Source organism: Cetorhinus maximus, chromosome 22, assembly GCF_964194155.1.
Source record: "Cetorhinus maximus chromosome 22, sCetMax3.hap1.1, whole genome shotgun sequence".
Classification (NCBI taxonomy): Eukaryota; Metazoa; Chordata; class Chondrichthyes; order Lamniformes; family Cetorhinidae; genus Cetorhinus; species Cetorhinus maximus.
Genome location: NC_135900.1, coordinates 37,221,701 through 37,242,804, shown reverse-complemented (window position 1 = coordinate 37,242,804; position 21,104 = coordinate 37,221,701).

The following is a 21,104-nucleotide window of genomic DNA, read 5'->3' as shown; positions in this document are numbered from 1 at the left end:
ATTTTTGAATTCTTTTACTGTTAAATATTATTTATGCCTTTCTTTATAACATGTTTCTTCCTAGAAAACCCAGTACAAAAACCTCTCATATTACCTGCAAATTATTCTCAAGTAACAGACTGATCCAACATTCTGAAACCCTGCTGATCCATCCTGTCAGCCCTTGTACAGCAGAATAAACACAGATGAAGTGCGGTGGCACACTTACATTTCTTTTCCAAGAGTGATTACTTATAAATAATATTTTTATTTAATTGAAAACTAAGCTACTTTGGCATTTGAATTGTATGTGTAAATTAATAAGATTACAGATTGCTTTATTCTAAACTCAGTATTCACTGATGGCTATCTACATTTCCTCATTCATTCTTTTTTACATTTTTTTATTCATTTATGGGATGTGGGCATCACTGGCTGGGCCAGCATTCATTGCCCATCTCTAGTTGCTCTTGAGAAGGTGGTGAGCTGCCTTCTTGAACCGCTGCAGTCCATGTGGTGTAGGTTCACCCATGGTGCTGTTAGGGGCGGAGTTCCAGGATTTTGACCCAGTGACAGTGAAGGAATGGCGATATATTTCCAAGTCAGGATGGTGAGTGGCTTGGCGGGGAACCTCCAGGTGGTGGTATTCCCATCTATCTGTTGTCTTTGTCCTTCTAGATGGTAGCGGTTCTGGGTTTGGAAGGTGCTGTCTAAGGAGCCTTGGTGAATTCCTGCAGTGCATCTTGCTGATACACTGCTGATACTGTACTTTGGTAGCGAAGGGAATGAATGTTTGTGGATGTGGTGCCAAACAAACGGGCTGCTTTGTCCTGGAGGGTGTCAAGCTTCTTGAGTGTTGTAGGAGCTGCATTCATCCAGGCAAGTGGGGAGTATTCCATCACACTCCTAACTTGTGCCTCGTAGATGGACGGGCTTTGGGGAGTCAGGAGGTGAGTTACTCGTCGCACGATTCCTAGCCTCTGATCTGGTCTTGTAGCCACAATATTTATATGGCCAGTCCAGTTCAGTTTTTGGTCAATGGTAACCCCTAGGATGTTGATACTAGGGGATTCAGTGATGGTAATGCCATTGAACATCAAGGGGAGATGGTTAGATTCTCTCTTGTAGGAGATAGTAATTTCCTGGCACTTGTGTGGCATGAATGTTACTTGCCACTTGTCAGCCCAAGCCTGGATATTGTCCAGTCTTGCTGCATTTGGACATGGACTGCTTCAGTACCTGAGGAGTCGCGAATGGTGTTGAACATTGTGCAATCATCAGCGAACATCCCCACTTCTGACTTTATGATGGAAAAAAGGTCATTGATAAAGCAGCTGAAGATCGTTGGGCCGAGGACACCACACTGAGGAACTCCTGCAGTGATGTCCTGAAGCCGAGGTAACTGACCTCCAACAACCACAACCATCTTCCTTTGTGCTAGGTATGAATCCAACCAGCGGAGAGTTTTCCCCCTGATTCCCATTGACTCCAGCTTTGCTAGGGCTCCATGATGCCACACTCTGTCAAATGCTGCCTTGATGTCAAGGGCAGTTAATCTCACCTCACCTTGGGAGTTCAGCTCTTTTGACCATGTTTGATCAAATGCTGTAATGAGGTCAGGTGCTGTGTGGCCCTGGCAGAACCCAAATTAGGTGTCAGCGAGCAGGTTATTGCTAAGCAAGTGCTGGTTTATAGCATTGTTGATGACCCCTTCCATCACTTTACTGATGGTCAAGAGTAGACTGATGGGATGGTAATTGGCCGGGTTGGATTTGTCCTGCTTTTTATGTACAGGACATACCTGGGCAATTTTCCACATTGCCGGGTAGATGCCAGTGTTGTAGCTGTACTGGAACAGCTTGGCTAGGGGCGCAGCAAATTCTGGAGCACCAGTTTTCAGTACTATTGCTGGAATATTGTCAGGGCCCATGGCCTGACAATCTACCCAGATACTCCATATCTTGTGGAGTGAATTGTATTAGCTGAAGACTGGAACCTGTGATGCTGGGGACACCCGGAGCAGGCCAAGACGGATCATCCACTCGGCACTTCTGGCTGAAGATTGTAGCAAATGATTCAGCCAAATCTTTTGAACTGATTGTGCTGGGCTCCCCCATTATTGAGGATGAAGATATTTGTGGAGCCTCCTCCTCCAGTGAGTAGTTTAATTGACCATCACCATTCACGACTGGATGTGGCAGGACTGCAGAGCTTAGATCTGATCTGTTGGTTGTGGGATTGCTTAGCTCTGTCTATCACTTGCTGCTAATGCTGTTTGGCAGGCCTGTGTTATAGCTTCACCAGGTTGATACCTCATTTTTAGGTATGCCTGGTGCTACTCCTGGCATGCCCTCCTGCACTCTTCACTGAACCAGGGTTGATCCCCTGGCTTTAAACTCCAATATCTTCATATTCAATGAATTTCCTTTCCTACATAAAATGTACCTTATGGAATTGATTATAATTGATATTATTCTAAGTCCTTGCTACATAGGGTTTTCATATGGGCACTGAAGATATTGTTATATCTATCTCTTTTCCCTTACTTACAATTGCTTCACCACTTAACTTGCATTTGGTACAATACCTCAATGATATAACAAATACTCTTCTCAATATTGGATAATGTCTGTCAAGAAATTGGAACTTACCTGATTTACAAGTGGAGGTTAGGAACTACATGTCCCGACATGCCCTGGGAGGTTTCACACATGGACATATAGGGAGCAGGTTGCTCATGAGTATGTTTGTGTTGTGAGATTTTCAGGCTGGGAACAAGTGCCCAGGCTGCCTGCATGGTGAAAAAATGGCACGACCACCCGACCACGAGACCCAGGACTGGGGCGCCATAAAAAGAGAAGCCCTGGGTGAAGTTCCAGAGAGGTAAAGGGATTCCAGGGAGAGGGGATCAGGGAGAGGGGACAGGGAGAAAACCGGAAAGGAGTCACCAGGAGGAGGCCACTGGGAGGAGGAGACAACCGGCAGGAGAACACCAGGGAGAGAGATACCACTGGGGAGAGGAGCATAGAAAGAGGCTCCAAGCAGCAAAAGTGCTCCTGTTGATAGGCTCCAAGTAATGAGGGCTTGGGAGAGGCCTGCACAGCTGAAAAGGCAGTGGAAAGTTGGTGACTCCATTCTGTGGGCCGTTGGGGCAAAGGTAACCCTTTGGAGCAGTGGTGTTCTGTTTGGCGTGGCTGAAAAGCTGAAGTTGTGCCTGTGATTTGGTGCTGGAGTGCAGACTCAGAAATCCAGGGCAACGGAGTCTCAGGAGACGAGATTGAAACCCTGGAGTGTAAGCAGTTGAGGCAGTCCTAGTCAGAGTGACTTTTAAAGAGAATCCCCAGGCTAAATCTTCAAAAGGGAAGAGGGAAGACTTGCAGTCCTTCATAAGGGAGACAGAGTTTTAACAAGATTATGTAACTCCTAGTTGATACTGAAGTCTGGGTGAGTTGCTGAGAAATCTGTGGGATCTGGCTTGGTCGCATCTACTATTGATTTTGCAGTGTTGTGTGCTCGTTCGCAGTTTGCCTGTTAATTCACATGTGCCTCATGTTGATTCTGAATGTTAGCGTATAACATTAGCCCCTCCATGCCAACTAACCTAGTATCCACCATTGTCAAACCTTAGGAGCCATGCTGACATAAACATGTCTATTGATGACGTCGCTATTTAAAAACAAACACTCTCATTGATTTAAGAATATCAATACATTGAAATTCCATCAACTAATCTCTTCTGAAAGCAAACATTTCACTTAAATACTTAACAAAAAACAATGGGCGGGATTTTCCCTGAATTGCACTAAGTGTAGTAGCGGGCGTAAAAATTGGCGTTTTTCCAGCCGGCTGCAATGGCCGGTTTTCACTCCATATCATCCACTTCCCGCCTCATAAATTATGCAGGCTCAGAAAACACACTGTATCACTGGCATGAGACCTCTGATTCGCCCACCATATTGTGACCTCACCTCTTCCTCACTCTGAGCTCAGTATTTAAACTACAGCTCCACGCACAGTTCTCAATGCCTGTGGCCCAGGACTGCTTCACTCAAGACGTGACCCCGAAAACCAAGAAGTTGGCAGCATCAAAGTTCAGTGACGCCACACTGGAACACCGTGGAGGCCCGCTGTGATGTCCTGTAGCCCCCGTCTGGCCGGAGGCCCACCAAACTCACCACAAAAGCTTGGGAGGCGGTGGCAGCGGTGGTCAGTGCCAACACTGCACAGAAGAGGTCAGTCACCCAATATCGAAAGAGGATGAAAGATCTCATCCGTGCTGCCAGGGTAAGTCAACCATCTCATCACTCTCAATTCACACACTCACAAGCCCATCAGATTTTCACAGGAATCTCACTCACTGCCAGCTCAGTGGATATCACCACTTACTCTCTCACTTACGCCTTCATCTCCTCTGTAGATCATGTCCTCATCCCATCCATGGTGCCATAAACCACCCACACATGCCAGGCATCCTTCTCATCTGCCCTGTCATGTGTCTTGCTCACATTCCCTCCATCTGTCTTTATCCAGGAGCAGATTGTACACAATCGCAGTGAGATGTCCCAGACCGAGGGTCAAGTGCCAGAACTCAAGGTCCTAATAGAGTTTGAGAACAGAGCCATCGAGCTGGCCAGAGAAGATATGGGCCATTCCTGTGGTGATGGTGAGGTCGGTGGCAACCACCCCCATGAGGATCCTGCTCCAGGTCATCCATCAGTTCGCGCACTGAGAGTGCAATCTCCTGCCCTGCACTAATTACCTCTACTTCCTTTCATAGGCACCTCTGCCAAGTGCCTAATGCCCTTAACCAGCCAGGCTCTCAGCTCAAGCCCCGAGGACACCTCGGATGAGGAACACAGCGGCCTTGACGATCAGTCAGAGTGCTCACCCACACCCTCCAGCAGTGCAGAGATTCACACCTTGGTGGGACCTAGATCTAGAGCAGGTTCAGGGTCCCAATCTGGTGAGCACAAGGCACAGTCTGGTCCTCAGTAGGTGGAGGCAGGGACATCCAAGGTCGCCGGCACTTGGAGGACCACTGGAGGCCACGATTCAGCTGAATCTGAGTCAGCTGATGAGCCTCTGGACTTGTTCCTAAATCAGTTACTGGAGCTGCAAAGGCAAGCAAAGAAACATCAGGATGGAATGGCAGCTGCATTCCTCAGATTGCAATGGACGATGGAGAAGCCCATATGCCTTCAGCCTGAGGTGATCATGCCAACGCACCGAGGTCAACATCAGTAGGATGGCAGTCGCTATGCAGAACTTGGTCCAGGACACCGGCATCCATTAGTGTGAATGCAAAAGGGCTGCGGGGCACCTTGATCTCATTCCAGCAGCCCCTTCCCTTTGAGCAGTAGGCTGAGAGCCCTCGGGCACCCATAGGGAGGAGGACCAGCAGCTGGACACCCGGGACCATCCACCCAGTTGACTCCAGGGGTTTCTGCCCAATCCCAGTCCCCTCTTCCTGTGACCCCATCACCTCCAGCTCCACAAGTTGAGGAGGGTGTTGCACCACAGCAGGAGACCCAAAGCAGGCAGGGGCCCTCCAAGATTTGGCCCTGCAGAGGACACCTGCCAAAGTCATCACAGACAACAGAGCTCAGCAGTCAGCAGGCTGCCTCCACCTCCTCTGTGGGTGTCGGGCATGCACCCAGATGTAGCAGTAGGATTAGGGAATCAAGAAAATAATAGGAGCACAATGGTGGGAGAGGTGTTCACAACATGTATGAATTATGCACAACTGTAAATAGAATCGCACCCATTCCACATCTCTTATGTACGCCTCCTTGTTATGATGAGCTGTGTTGCAGTCACTCAGGTGACACACCATGGTCCCTCCCCCACTTGTCATACATGTCGCTATCATGGTCCTCTCATCAAAGTAGTGTGCTTCCATATCACCACAGTGTGTGCCCCTTTTGCACATCATTCTTGACATCAGCAATGTCTCGACCTTGATGTTAAGTGCACTTGTGGAATGAACCTCATTCACATCCTTTACAGGGTCATGACATGTTTATTCTTGGCTGTGTAAGATAAAGCCAGAGGTGTTCTCCTGTCTCGTCTGCATTCTTGAAAGGTGAAGATGTAGTGTACAAGGAGAGATGTGTTCACGCATGGAGAAGGGTCGTATATTGTGCAATTCCATGTGCTGTCTGTTGTCCGGCATGGTTTTCATGCAATGAGCCCGTACTCAGAGCTCATGTGCGCTCCTGTCCGCCAACCGTGTTTTTGACTTTCCGAGTGTACTTCTGTTAAGCTCAGCAATAAGTGGGAGCACCTTGCCACCTCAAGGTGATAAAGCTCGGGCCCTCTCAGCCACGTTATTGTCCTGGCGCTTGAACGTCCAACCTTGAGGTCTCCCGCCCTGCAGTTGTGTGTCTTGTGGGGACAAGGCTCTCATCACAAGCTAGGGATGCAGCGCTGTGCGTCCCCTCCCCTGAGCACCCGCCGAGCTCACTGGTGCTCATTCCAAATGGTCATTTCTGGCAGGCAATAGGAGTTTGAACAGGCTTTGGAAGTGCACATGGTTGCTTTAGACAATGTGTGGGGGAGGAATGGGATAGGAATCAGGGTGTACGTAAGCTGAAGTATGCTCTTTGTTCTCAATGACATGTGACCTTGAAGGCTTCATGATGTGTATGCATTTTAGACTTGGCAAGGGCCAGGGCTGGCCATGAGGGCACAATATCTGTGTTAAAGAGGAGCCATTTTAATGTCTGGCAGGCAAGTGTTTGAGGTTGTCATGCTCAGGTCATCTGCATCCATATAAAGCTGAGAGTAAATGCAGCCTAGGATCCTTAACTGAGAGTGCCGGATGTTAGTGTGATTTGGAAGAATACACCACAGATGACTGAGTCATCTATAAATAGATTCACAGCAGCAGAACTTCACCGGGTACCTTGCCCAAGTGTGAATTCACAATTGATGTTACACAGAATGCGTAGTTTCATTGCTTCAGATGGATCTCCTTGAGGAGACTTGTCACATTGAAGACATACAGCTACAAAACAAAAACAGAATTACCTGGAAAAACTCAGCAGGTCTGGCAGCATCAGTGGAGAAGAAGAGTCGATGTTTCGAGTCCTCACGACCCTTCAACAGAAGGGTCTGTTCTGTTGAAGGGTCGTGAGGACTCAGAACGTCGACTCTTTTCTTCTCCACCGATGCTGCCAGACCTGTTGAGTTTTTCCAGGTAATTCTGTTTTTGTTTTGGATTTCCAGCATCCGCAGTAGTTTTTTTGTTTTCACATACAGCTACAAGGCTACTGAGGATCGACCAATAGCTCCTGCCTCTTATAGGGTGTTGCTGTGACTGGGATGCTGGAGAGACACTTGAAGAGGCAGCACCGTCTGACGCCTGATGCCGGAACTGCCTCCTCCAGTTAACACCTCATCTTAGTAAGAACACATGCTGCCAAGGGTTCATCATCCTTCAGAGGATCAGGACAATGTGAGCCGATTGTGTAACTATTCACTCTCATATTGAAGTGCATGGGTGAAAAGAAAGGAGTTGCAATGCTGGTGCTCATGCCGGCCCATGAAGGAGGGCTCATGTCCAATATCGTACTCACTATAACTCAGCATCCTCCTGGTGGAATCTGAAGGCTATCAGGACCTCATGCGCATGCCTGCTTCATCTGGCCCGTGCTATGGCCTCTTCCCCTGCAGTCTCATCTCCCTTTGTGTGAAAACCCCTCCCATTGTCCTGGAAGAGCTTCATGTTCAGGTTTTCCTCCCTCACAGATTCCCCATACACGCCCTGTATTATTTGATCCTGTCGTGCTTCTGCTGCATGTTCATTTGTCAACCCGTGAACATTTTGAAGTGGATGTGCCTATGGCCTGTGTGGACCTCACCCATCCCCACCTTGAGGCCACTTACACTGTTCAACAAATACCCCCTATTCACCCTCCACCCCCCACAGACATGTGTCTGAGTGCAACCTTCCCCACTCGTAACCCCCAGTACAGGCCCAACCCTACAGCCCCTTTTCCTTTCTGAGGCCACTTGCCCCCCTTCCCTAGTACAGGTCTAGCCCTGCAGCCCCTTCCCAGGCCTCAGGCCAGTTCCCCCCCCCTACCCTTCCCCAGTGCAGCCCTAAACCGGCAGCCCATTAAAAGCCAGACCTTACCACTGCTCTGGTAGGTAGAGACTTGCCTGTGACACCACCCTGAAACTGATGTGGTGCTGTCTGCGAAGCCTGGCACGGAGTCCTGCAGCTGCTGCAAGATGTGAACTAACCTTGAAGTGACGAGCAAAGTGCAGGTCACCAGGTGCACGCCGCTTATATCCTGTTGCGAAACACATTGTTCTAATTGCACGTTATTGTGGCCTGATGATCCAGCGTGGGGGATTATTCAGGCAAGCAGGGCTTATAATGAGATGCAAATTTATTAAAATTTATGTTCCTGATGTGCCACAGCGGGAAACATGGCCTGCCATTGAAGGTGGAGCGGATGATCACAAAATGTTTTCACAACGACATAAAACCGACTTTTGGCCCTCTCGGCACATTTTCCACTCTCTGACGCGAAGGGGGGCAGAAAATCCCAGCCAAACATCTCTATTTTATAATCACTGGGAGCTGTCTATCAAACTGCTCACTTAATAGGCACCCCATTGTGATTTTGTTAGGTTGTGAAATCAGCCATGCAGCACAAATCTTATAATGATAACCCTCAGGCTTATGTCAACATACAGAATGAAATAGCAAGCACTGATTTTTTTTTAAACTTCACACATTTTTTAAAATTTAAAGCCTAGCAGTGTTGAATCTTTTGACAGTTTTAACACTTCCAATGGATTTTGACATTTCTTTGTCAGTTCGACAGCTCTTTGACAGCTTTGACCATTCCAATGAGCTTTTAACAATTCCAAAGTGCACTTTACCTTTCCTAAAGAGTACTTTACTCTCAACAAAGGTATGCTGACCTCTCCCAAAGGTGTCCCTGGATCAAATCCAAAGGGGCACCTTACCTCTTCAAAAGGATATCCAAATGAATTCACAAGGTTCAGGCCTGTTCTCACCAGATCGAATCTGCACAATTGGGCTTCAGGCACCTACATTACCAAAATCACATGAGAGTGGAGGTAGCTGCTGATTTTAATGGGCAGCTGCCCCCGGGAACCAGGGATGTCAATTTAGAATCTATCCCATTCCCAACCCCGCTCACGAAAATGGCAGAGGCCAGGATTGGGGGGCTGGGACTTCCAAATTTGGGCCCCTGCTGGCGTTTTTGCACAGAGGGAGAGCCTCTCCATCTGTGTGAAAATTCAGGCCACACTTCAGTGACATTTGCCTTGCAGGCAGCAACGTTCAGGTAAATCCCTGGATTAACGGTGAGATTGGGGCCGATTATGGCAGTTGTTGAAAATGCTGTGGAGTGGAGGGGAGTATTACTGTTCCACCTAGCTCCACATGAATTTGAATAAAACGTTTACTTACTTCATAATTGGCAGTTCTTAATAGGCTGAATATGTCTAATGAACTGGAGCAAAGCAGGGCCAAGGCCTGAACTGATAAGAGCTACCCAATTTCTTGTAAGAGCCCTTGAATAGGTGTTAGGTCTCATACTAACATAAGATAGGGATCTATTACTTGTCAGGAGGGTGCCCTGGACACCTGCAAAAAAGGTTTGATCCAATTCTGGCTTGGAGATGTTTCTGACAGTGATAGGCCACAGAGCATCACACCATGAGCATGGCCTTTTTGCACCCATTTTACACCTGTGGACCAATTTCTACCCAAATGTTTAGTTCAAAGGTATGATCACAAAGGTTCAATGTCTTCTGAGCATCAAGAAATGCAGAATACACTCTTGCAGTGATTTTTAGCTTGAGGAAATCTTGATTGTCAGATAGCAAGATTTTGCATTTTTCAACGTGAGTGGAGATAAAACCAACTCCACACTGACTAGCTTGCTTCAAAATAAAAATCATCTCTACCTGAATACAGCTGGAGTTCTATCCTCAGTGGACAGAGTTCCACTTGAATTCTTTGGAGAAAAAGGAGTAGCAATAAAGCAATGTCCTTTACTGCTCCCAATTTATCCACTTGGTTTAAATTTCCACCACTGGTCGTTGTAATGTCTTCAAACTAAACAGCAGCATATTTTTTGTCTGGTTGCAGCCAAGTATGAAGTGTGATCATTGGCAGGGTGGTGGATTCACTGCTACCAAGAAACCATTACTACATCCTAATTTAAAAACTCAGGTCAGAATGCCTTACTCTTGATTGTGATAGAAACATTGGCTGGAATCTTGAGCTTTCACTTGTGGAGAGCTTGGAGGCGGGAAAGGCATTTACTTAAGCGGGATGGTGGCGTACCTGAGCCCTGCTGCCTTCCCATCTGCACCATAATTAAGTTCTGGGCAGGACCTTACTGCCCTGCCACCAGTTGAGGCCATTAAGTGGCCAATTAATGACCACTTTAAGTCCTCATCCTGTCACCATAAGTATTAACCCAGTTGCAGATTTTTAAAAATTAATTTACGGGATGTGGGCATCACTGGCAAGGCCAGCATTTATTGCCCATTCCTAATTGCCCTTCAGAAGATGGTGGAGAGCTGCCTTCTTGAACCGCTGCAGTCCCTGTGGTGTAGGTACACCCACAGTGCTGTTAGGGAGGGAGTTCCAGGATTTTGACCCAGCAACAGTAAAGGAACAGTGATATATTTCCAAGTCAGGATGGTGAGTGGCTTGGAGGGGAACCTCCAGGTGGTGGTGCTCCCAAGTATCTGCTGTCCTTTCTTTCTAGATGGTAATGGTCGTGGGTTTGGAAGGTACTGTCAAAGGAGCCTTCTAAGTTTCTGCAGTGCCTCTTGTAGATGGTACATACTGCTGCTACTATGCATTCGTGGTGGAGGGAATGAATGTTTGTGGAAGGGGTGCCGATCAAGTGGGCTGCTTTGGCTTGGATGGTGTCAAGCTTCTTGAGTGTTGATGGAGTTACACTCAATCAGGCAAGTGGAGAATATTCCATCCCACTCCTGACTTGTGCCTTGTAGATGGTGGACAGCTTTGGGGAGTCAGGAGGTGAGTTACTCGCTGCAGGATTCCCAGCCTCTGACCTGATCTTGTAGCCACTGTATTTATATGGCTAGTCCTGTTCAGTTTCTGGTCAATGGTAACCCCCAGGATATTGATAGTGGGGGATTCAGTGACGGTAATGCCATTGAATGTCGAGGGGCGATGGTTAGTTTTCTCTCTTGTTGGATGGAGATGGTCATTGCCTGGCACTTGTGCGGCATGAATGTTACTTGCCGCATGTCATCCCAAGCCTGGATATTGTCCAGGTCTTGCTGCACTTGGACATGGGCTGCTTCAGTATCGGAGGAGTCGCGAATGGTGCTGAACATTGTGCAATCATCAGTGAACATCCCCACTTCTGACCTTATGATGGAAGGAAGGTCATTGATGAAGCAGTTGAAGATGGTTGGGCCGAGGACACTACCCTGAGGAACTCCAGCAGTGAAGGAACTGAGGTGATTGACCTCCAACAACCACATCCGTCTTCCTTTGTGCTAGGTATGACACCAACCAGTGGAGGGTTTTCCTTATGATTCCCATTGACTCCAGTTTTGCTAGGGCTCCTTGATGTCACACTGTCAAATGCTGCCTTGATGTCACGGGCAGCCACTCTTACCTCACCTTTGGAGTTCAGCTCTTTTGTTCATGTTTGAACCAAGGCTGTAATGAGATCAGAAGCTGAGTGGCCCTGGTGGAACCCAAGCTGAGCGTCACTGAGTAGGTTATTGCTAAGCAACTGCTGGTTTATAGCACTGTTGATGACCCCTTCCATTACTTTACTGATGATCGAGAGTAGACTGATGGGGTGGTAATTGACTCGGTTGGATTTGTCCTGCTTTTGTGTACAGGATGTACCTGGGCAATTTTCCACTTTGCTGGGTAGATGCCAGTGTTGTAGCTGTACTGGAACAGCTTGGCTAGGGGCGTGGCAAGTTCTCGAGCACCAGTGTTCAGTACTATTGCCGGAATATTGTCAGGACCCATAGCCTTCGCAGTATCCAGTGCCTTCAGCTGTTTCTTGATATCACGTGGAGAGAATAAAATTGGCTGAAGATTGGCATCTGTGATGCTGGGAACCCCCGGAGGAGCCTGAGATGGATCATCCACTTGGCACTTCTGGCTGAAGATGTTTGCAAATGCTTCAGCCTTATCTTTTGCACTGATGAGCTGGGCTCCTCCATCACTGAGGATGGGAATATTTGCTGAGCCTCCTCCTCTAGTGAGTTGTTTATTTGTCCACCACTATTCATGACTGGATGTGGCAGGACTGCAGAGTTTAGATCTGATCCACTGGCTGTGGGATCGCTTAACTCTGTCTATCACTTGTTTCTTATGCTGTTTGGCATGCAAGTAGTCCTATATTGTAGCTTCACCAGGTTAACATCTCATTTTTAGGTATTCCTGGTGCTGCTCCTGGCTTGCCCTCCTGCACTCTTCATTGAACCAGGGTTGATCCCCTGGCTTGGTGGTAATGGTAGAGTGTGGGGTGTGGTGGGAATTGAGGTCACAGATTGTAGCTGAGTACAATTCTGCTGCTGCTGATGGCCCACAGTGCCTCATGGATGCTCAGAATTGTGTTGCTGGATCTGTTTGAAATCTATCCCATTTAGCATAGTAGTAGTGCCACACAACATGATGGAGGATATCCTCAATGTGAAGAAGGGATGTAATCTCCACAAGCACTGTGTGGCAGTCACTCCTACTGATACTATCATGGTCAGATACATTTACGGTGGGTAGGTTGGTGAGGATGAGGTCAAATATGTTTTCCCCTCTTGGTTTCCTCACCACCTGCCACAGACCAGGTCTGGCAGCTATGTTCTTTAGGACTCGGTCAGATGGGTCTGTTGCCATGTGGCATGCAGAACAGGTAAAACTGCAGCAACCTTGTCACCTCCAGTGGCAGGTTGGGATTGCTGAGATCAAAGGCACTGAACATCGGGAAGTGGAACAGGCCTGTTGAGAACCAACCCCCTGCCCTTACTGCCAATCCCCTCCACCCCCCCGCCCCCCGCCCCAACCCCCGTATCCCTTCCGCTCCAACTCCCACTCCACGAAACCAGCCCCCACATTACTTACCTGTGTCATTTCATGATCCTGGGGCTCTGGTCCCTGTCCTTTTGGCAGCAGCCAAGGTCCCCAGTGGCGCTGCTGAGTCTAAGAGCTGCCGGTCTCTGATTGGCCAGCAGCTCTCAGTAGGCAAAGCTTCCAGCCTCGAGGTCTTGATTCCAGGGTAAGGCCTGCCGCTGGCCTTGCCACTGCCCGATTGGCATGTGGTTCAGGGAACCTTCCCGGAAAGAGGCAGTGCGGGTCTCTCACCAGCTCCCCAGCCAGCAGGCAAGACTCGCAATGCCTCAACAAGTTCCCGCCTGTTATTTGTACAAACAATAGCACATATACGAAACAAACTGTGGCTGCTAGCGTACTGTGCCTGCTGCCAACTCCACCCCAAGCAGACAGCAGATGATGCAGGACGTAATAATTAGCATGAATTATTTTCTGATTTGTTCAGACATGTCAGAGTCATTCTACTTCAGGCAAGTTGAAGTTCTGATGTGATCTTATAAATTCATGTTTATGCTTTGACAAATAGATTTTATTGGCTTTGACAGTTCAGACTTGTAGCCACAGCATGAAAAGGAAGTATATTTTGGTCTTAACATTTAAACAATGAACACCTACATTTCTGACTACAGTCACAGATGTGTGGCAATCATGGAAACATTCCATCCATGTTTGCCTTCGGTAATCCCTTCATCTTTATTTTTCTTCATTTTTTGTGACAGTACTATTATAAATTACTTGTTTCTACCTGTTTCCTTATACCGAACACAGACATATTTAAAAACTAAGAGGAATAACACCTAAACAGACACAGTATATGGCACAGTATGGTATTAAGCTGGGAGACCGCATACTGACTTGCCACACTGTTTTGACACCTGCAGTGATACAGGCATTCAGAATATCAAGAGTATTTAATGGTTCCAAGTTAGCAATGTGAGATTGGGTTCATTGTTGCTGCCTTTGAAATGCTAAGTTATTTAAAATAAAGCTTGAAAGCAGGCACCGAAGCCAGAAAAATCTGAAACACAGATGGCTACTGTTCAATGGAAAGAATAGTTATTTGGAATGTTTAGCGCATATTTCTCCAAAGAACACACTTTGCTAATTTTTACAAATCTCTACCATGAACAATAAATACCGTAGTTATTTACCATTCTAATGCATGATAATAGAATATGGTGTATGAACATTTTAGTGTTGAATTGCAAATTCTGCAGGTCTTTTTGTAATAACCTATAAATGATGAAAAAAATTCTGGATAAAAAAAGCATAGTGGAAAATGGCAGACCAGGTGGAGTACAGGTGGAGACGAATTGTAGGTCTCCAAGCAGAAGGTAAATTACCATGTAAATTACATTATCTCCCACAAGGAGAGACATTTTTAGAGTATTTTTGTCATTTTTATATAGATGGTATACCTTATACTGAAATTATTTCCTACCCTCAACCCTGCCTTTAACATCGTAAAAATCTTCTATGTGCAAGCTCTTCTCCTCTCAGTGTTTCACTTTGACTTAGTTTGAATAGTTTGATATTTGATATAATTGTAATATTTTCATTTCCAACTTCACATGAAAAATCTGTAAAATTAACCAAAGCACATGTCCCAGTTAACAAAAAAAGCTGTGAACAGTTTACAGAATTTGTGTACCCTCACCTCGCACTTCAACCCATCATTTTCTGAAGTTTCACACTAGCAAATAAAACTGATAAAAGCATGGAAATTAACTACTCATTATTAGATGCTAAGTGACAGTTTCAAGCTCACCTCAAGTGCTGGCCTAAAAGGCAAAACTGTATATTTGAACATTTTGTATCATGATAATAACAACAGGTATGCTCCATCCCTGCCAACGATTCTTAAAATCAAGTGGTGCACTTTATATTCATTTATTTTTCTTTTATTTTTGCCTTTTCCAAGATGTGCATCATCTCCTTAAGTTGGAAAGTGTGATAATTTAAAGGAGCATTCAACTGTGTACAGCACCCAGGAGTCCAAGAAAAATGGAATTAATCAGTGGCACTAAAACCATTGTATTTAGCCCCTGCCCCAAAGTCCTTTTGCTCATCATCAATTCCATGCCTCTTCTTGGCCACTATCTCATGCTGAACCAGGCTATTTGGCAATCTCGTTGCCCTATCTGACCCTGAAAACACCAACTTTCACTTGCATAACATCACCCATTGTTGCCAGTGTACCAGCCCATCTATTGCTGAATCCCTCTTCAATGATTTTATTACAACGATTCCAATGCATCTCCTGGCTGACCTCCCCTCTTCTAAAGTCCGTACCCTTAAGCACATCCAAAACTCTGCTGCTGTATGCTAACCTGCACTAAATACCGCTGACTGTGTTCTCTGGCTCACATTGGATTCCAAACCATGAAGGTACCGATTTTAAAATTTCTCATTCTCATGCACAAATAATTTAATAGCTTCCCCACTCCCTATCAGTGTATCCTCTTCCAACCCTCTGAGAAATCTGTGTTCCTCCCAATCTGACCCTCTTGTGTATCACCCAATCCCTTCACCCCAGCATCGGTGCTTGTGTTTTCAGCCTTCTAGGCCCTCAGCAGTGGAATTCTTTTGCCAAAACATGCCACCACCTCCATCTCTCTTTCCTCCTTTAAGATGTTCCTTGAAACCTACCTCTGACTAACCTTCATGGGTGTCTCCTTCAGTGACTTGGTGCCAATTTTTCTCTGATTGTACTCCAGTGAAGCGCCTTGAGATGTTTACTATGTTAGCAGTGCAATATAAGTTGTTGTCTTTGTTATTTGTTGAACTCAACAGGGTTTAAAGGGAAAAGCCTCCAGTAGTTGGAATCATACTTAACATAAAAGAAGATGGTATGGATATCAGAAGCCAGTCATCAAACATCAGAACATTACTGCAGAGTTTTTAATGGATGCATCCTCAGCCCAGTAATAAAATAAGAAACAGGAACAGAATTGTTACAGTGCAGAAAAAGGCCATTTGGCTCATCCTGTCTGTACTGACTCTTCGAATGAGAAACAGTCCTTGTACTATTTCCTCGTCTTTTCAATGTATCCCTGCACATTCTTCCTTTTTAGATAATAGTCTAATCCCCTTTTGAATGCATCAATTGAACTTGCTACCATCATGCTCTCAGGCAGTTGTTAGGAAATAGAGATAGTTTAAGTAAGTTATATTTGTATTTGTGGGTGTTAGGAATGAGTTTTAGCTTTAATGTTTAAGTTTGATTTGTATTTCCATAACTGGGCGTTAAGAAAAGGTCAAATTGAGTTTTAGTTTCACTTTAAAAAGGTGCCTGCATTTTTAATGAGGTTTTTACGATTGTAGGTTAAGTTAAGCAAACAAGAGTAGAGAAAGAAACAGTGCTGTTGTCTAGCAACAGGGGTCCAGAGAGGCAGGTCCCTCCCACAGACATACACACAGAAGAGAAACAGCAGTTTGATTTTGGAAGCTGTTTGAGTTCAGTTGGTTTTGAAAGTAGCTGCCAGGAGAGACTGGAGCAAAGGGGACAGATAGCCAGTGCAAAGCTAAAGAAAAAAACCCCAAAATCCAGGAGAGTGGAACTGGAAAAAGTCCCAATAAGGCCTTCTCGTCAAAGGAAGGGCAGGAACCTGGAAAAAGTCCTGTTAAGTGAAGTTAAGAGTGAGGGGCAGAGAGAAAAAGCTCCAAGCTTCAAATTTGAAAAGACAAAAGCCGCAGAAAGCAGATTTAAAGCAAGAAGAGCATGCAAGAGGCAAGAAGGTCCAAAGAGACAACTGAAGATCTCTAACTATTTGCTATGGGCATGTTTAGCAGTGATACTGTTGACAGCTGATTCGGTGAGAGAGAGTGTGTGGAAGAAAGCTTTACTGCATGTGGTGACTCATGGAGAGAAACATCAGAAGGAGAGCTTGAAACCCTGGAGTTGAACCTTTAAGGAAGGCATCTGAGAGAAAGCGCGATTTGGGAGAAAATTCCAAGGTGAGGTCTTGGTGAGTGGAAATGGAAACCCTCATGTGAAAGACAGAGTCCAATGAGACTGGTTGGCTCATGGTGTCTAGGAGGAGTTGCGAACAGATCCAGTGCATCTGGTTGAGGTGGCATCTGTCACTTGGTATCAGAGTGTGATGTGTCTGACCACAGCATGCCCATTGGTACATGGATTGTGTACTTACTTTGGACATTAGAGTATAAGATATCTTTTATAACTTGTGTTATCCTTACAAATCTGTATATATCTGTAAAGGTATAGTTGTGATGAAGGAATATTGTAATATAGTTCATCTTTTCTTGTTGAATAAATGTTTTCTTCTTTCGTTAAAAATGTAATCAGCTGAGTCCTGTGACTCTGTTCAGTAGCTACTCTCCACGTATCTAAACAAACGTTTAAAAGTTAGCATCAATCAAGCTGGGCTCCACTCTGGGATCAGGCTGATCCGGGGGTAACCTCAGCTAGGATCATAACACAGTACATTCCAAACCCCAACCGTTTGCTGTATAAAAAAGTTTCTCTTCATATCACTTTTGCTTCTTTTACTAATTACTTTAAATCTATGCCCTCTCATTCTTGATCCTGTCATGAGTGGGAACAGTTTTTTCCTGTTTACTCTGTTCAGACCCCTCATGATTTTGAACACCTCTATCAAATCTCCTCTCAGCCTTTTTTCTCTAAGGAAAACAGTCCTAACATCTCCAATCTACCTTCATAACTGAAGGTCCTCATCCTAGGAACCATTCTCATGAATCTTTTCTGCACCCTCTCTAATGCCTTCACATCCTTCCTAAAGTGCGGCACCAAGAATTGGACGGACGCAATGTTCTAACTGAGGCTGAATTAGTGACTTATACAAATTCAATATGACCTCCTTGCTCGTGTACATTATGCCCCTATTACTAAAGTCCAGGATGCTGTATGCTTTATTAACTGCTCTCTCAACTTTCTGGGGAGGTGGTAGTGTAGTGGTATTAGTAATCTAGAGACCCAGGGTAATGCTCTGGGGGCCCAGATTTGAATCCCACCACGGCAGATGGTGGAATTTGAATTCAATAAAAATCTGGAATAAAAACCATTGTCAATTGTTATAAAAGCCCACTTGGTTCACTAAACCCATTTAGGGAGGAACTCTGCTGTCCTCACCTGGTCTGGTCTACATGTGACTCCAGATCCACAGTAATGTGGTCGGCTCTTAAATGCGCTCTGAAATGGCCTAGCAAGCCATTCAGTTATCTCAAACCGCTACAAAGCCAATAAAAAGAAATGAAACTGGCCTGACCACTCGGCATCAACCTAGGCACTGGAAATGACAACGGCAAACCTAGCCCTGTCGAACCTGCAAAGTCCTCCTGACTAACATCTGGGGGCTAGTGCCAAAATTGGGAGAGCTGTCTCACAGGCTAGTCAAGCAACAGCCTGACATAGTCATACTCATGGAATCATACCTTAGAGATAATGTCCCAGACACCACTGTCCCAATGGTAGGACAGACCCAGGAGAGGTGGCGGTGCAGTGGTATACATTCGGCATGGAGTTGCCCTGGGAGTCCTCAACATCGACTCCAGATCCCATGAAGTTTCATGGCATCAGGTCAAACATGGGCAAGGAAACCTCCTGCTGATTACCACCTACCATCCCCCACCTCCCCCCCACCTCAGCTGACGAATCAGTGCTCCTCCATGTTGAACACCGCTTGGAGGAAGTACTGAGGGTAGCAAGGGTGCAGAATGTACTCTGAGTGAGGGACTTCAATGTCCATCACCAAGAGTGGCTCAGTAGCGCCACCACAGATCGAGCTGGCCGAGTCCTAAAGGACATAGCTGCTAAACTGGGCCTGCGGCAGGTGGTGAGGGAGCCTACAAGAGGGAAAAACATACTTGACCTCATCCTCGCCAACCTGCCTGCCACAGATGCATCTGTCCATGACAGTATCAGTAGGAGTGACCACCGCACAGTCCTTGTGGAGACGAAGTCCCATCTTCACATTGAGGTTGCCCCCATCATGTTGTGTGACACAATCACTGTGTTAAATAGGATAGATTTCGAACAGATCTAGTAACTCACGACTGGGCAGCCATGAGGCACTGAGGCCCATCAGCAGCAGCAGGATTGTACTCAACCACAATCTGTAACCTCATGGCCCAGCATATCCCCTACTCTACTATTACCAACAAACCAGGAGTGGCAAGTAACATTCATGCCACATAAGTGCCAGGCAATGACCATCTCCAAGAGAGAATCTGACCATCGTCCCTTGACATTCAATGGCATTACCATCACTGAATCTTCCACTATCAACATCCTGGAGGTTACCATTGACCAGAAACTGACCTGGACTAGCCATATAAATACTGTGGCTACAAGTGCAGGTCGGAGGCTAGGAATCCTGCGGTGAGTAACTCACCTCTTGACTCCCCAAAGCCTGTCCACCATCTACAAGGCACAAGTCAGGGGTGTGATGGAATACTCTCCACTTGCCTGGATGAGTGCAGCTCCAACAACACTCAAGAAGCTTGACACCATCCAGTACAAAGCAGCTCACTTGATTGGCACCCCTTCCATAAACATTCACTCCCTCCATCACCGATGAACAGTAGCAGCAGTGAGTACTATCTACAAGATGCACTGCAGAAACTCAGCAAGGCTCCTTAGACAGCACCTTGCAAACCCACATTGGCTACCATCTGGAAGGGCAAGGGGAGCACATACATGGGAAAACCAACATCTGGAATTCGGCTGCAAGCCACTCACTATCCTGAAGAACGTACGAATTAGGAGCAGGAGTAGGTCGCTCAGCCCCTCAAGCCTGCTCTGCCATTCAATAAGATCATGGCTGATCTGAATGTAACCTTAACCCCACATTCCTGCCCATCCTTGGTAACCTTCACCCCCTTGTTAATCAAGAATCAATCTAACTCTGCCTTAAAAATATTCAAACACTCTGCTTCCACTGTCTTTTGAGGATGAGAGTTCCAAAGATTCACAACCCTCTGAGAGAAAAAAATTCTCCTCATCTCTGTCTTAAATGAGTGATCCCTTATTTTTAAACATTGACACCTAGTTCTAAATTCTCCCACAAGGGGAAACATCCTTTCCACATCCAGCCTATCAAGACCCCTCAGGATCTTAAAGGTTTCAATTAAGTCACCTCTTACTCTTCCACATTCCAGTAGATACAAGTCTAACCTGTCCAGCCTTTCTTCATAAGACAACCTGTCCATTCCTGGTATTAGTCTAGTAAACCTTCTCTGAGCTGCTTCTAATGCATTTACATCTTTCTTTAAATAAGGAGACCAGTACTGTACACAATACTCCAGATGTGGTCTCACCAATGCCCTGTACACTGAAGCACAACCTCCCTACTTTTGTAGTTAATTCCCCTCCCAATAAATGATAACATTCTATTAGCTTTCCTAATTACTTGCTGTACCTGCATACAAACCTTTAACGATTCATGCACTAGGACACCCAGATCCCTCTGAATTTCAGAGCTCTGCAATCTCTCACTATTTAGATAATAAGCTTCTTTTTTATTCTTCCCACCAAAATGAACAATTTCACATTTGCCCACATTATACTGCATTTGCCAGATCTTTGCCCACTCACTTAACCTATCTATGTCACTTTCTAGCCTCCTTACGTCCTCTTCACAATTTACTTTCCTACCTATCTTTCTGTCGTCAGCAAATTAGCAACCATTCCTTCGGTCCCTTCATCCAAGTCATTTATATAAATTGTAACAAGTTGAGGCCCCAGCATTGATCCCTGTGGCACACCAGAATATATCACCGTTCCTTCACTATTGCTGGGTTCAAATCCTGGAACTCCCTCCCTAATAGCACTGTGGGTGTACCTACACCACAGGGACTGCAGCGGTTCAAGAAGACAGCTCACCACCACCTTCTGAAGGGCAATTAGGAATGGGTAATAAATGCTGGCCTCGCCAGCAACACCCACATCCCGTAAATTAATTAAAAAATATCTGTCCTGCCACCTTCAATGATTTATGCACATAAACACCAGGTCCTTCTGCCCCTGCATCACCTTTAGAGC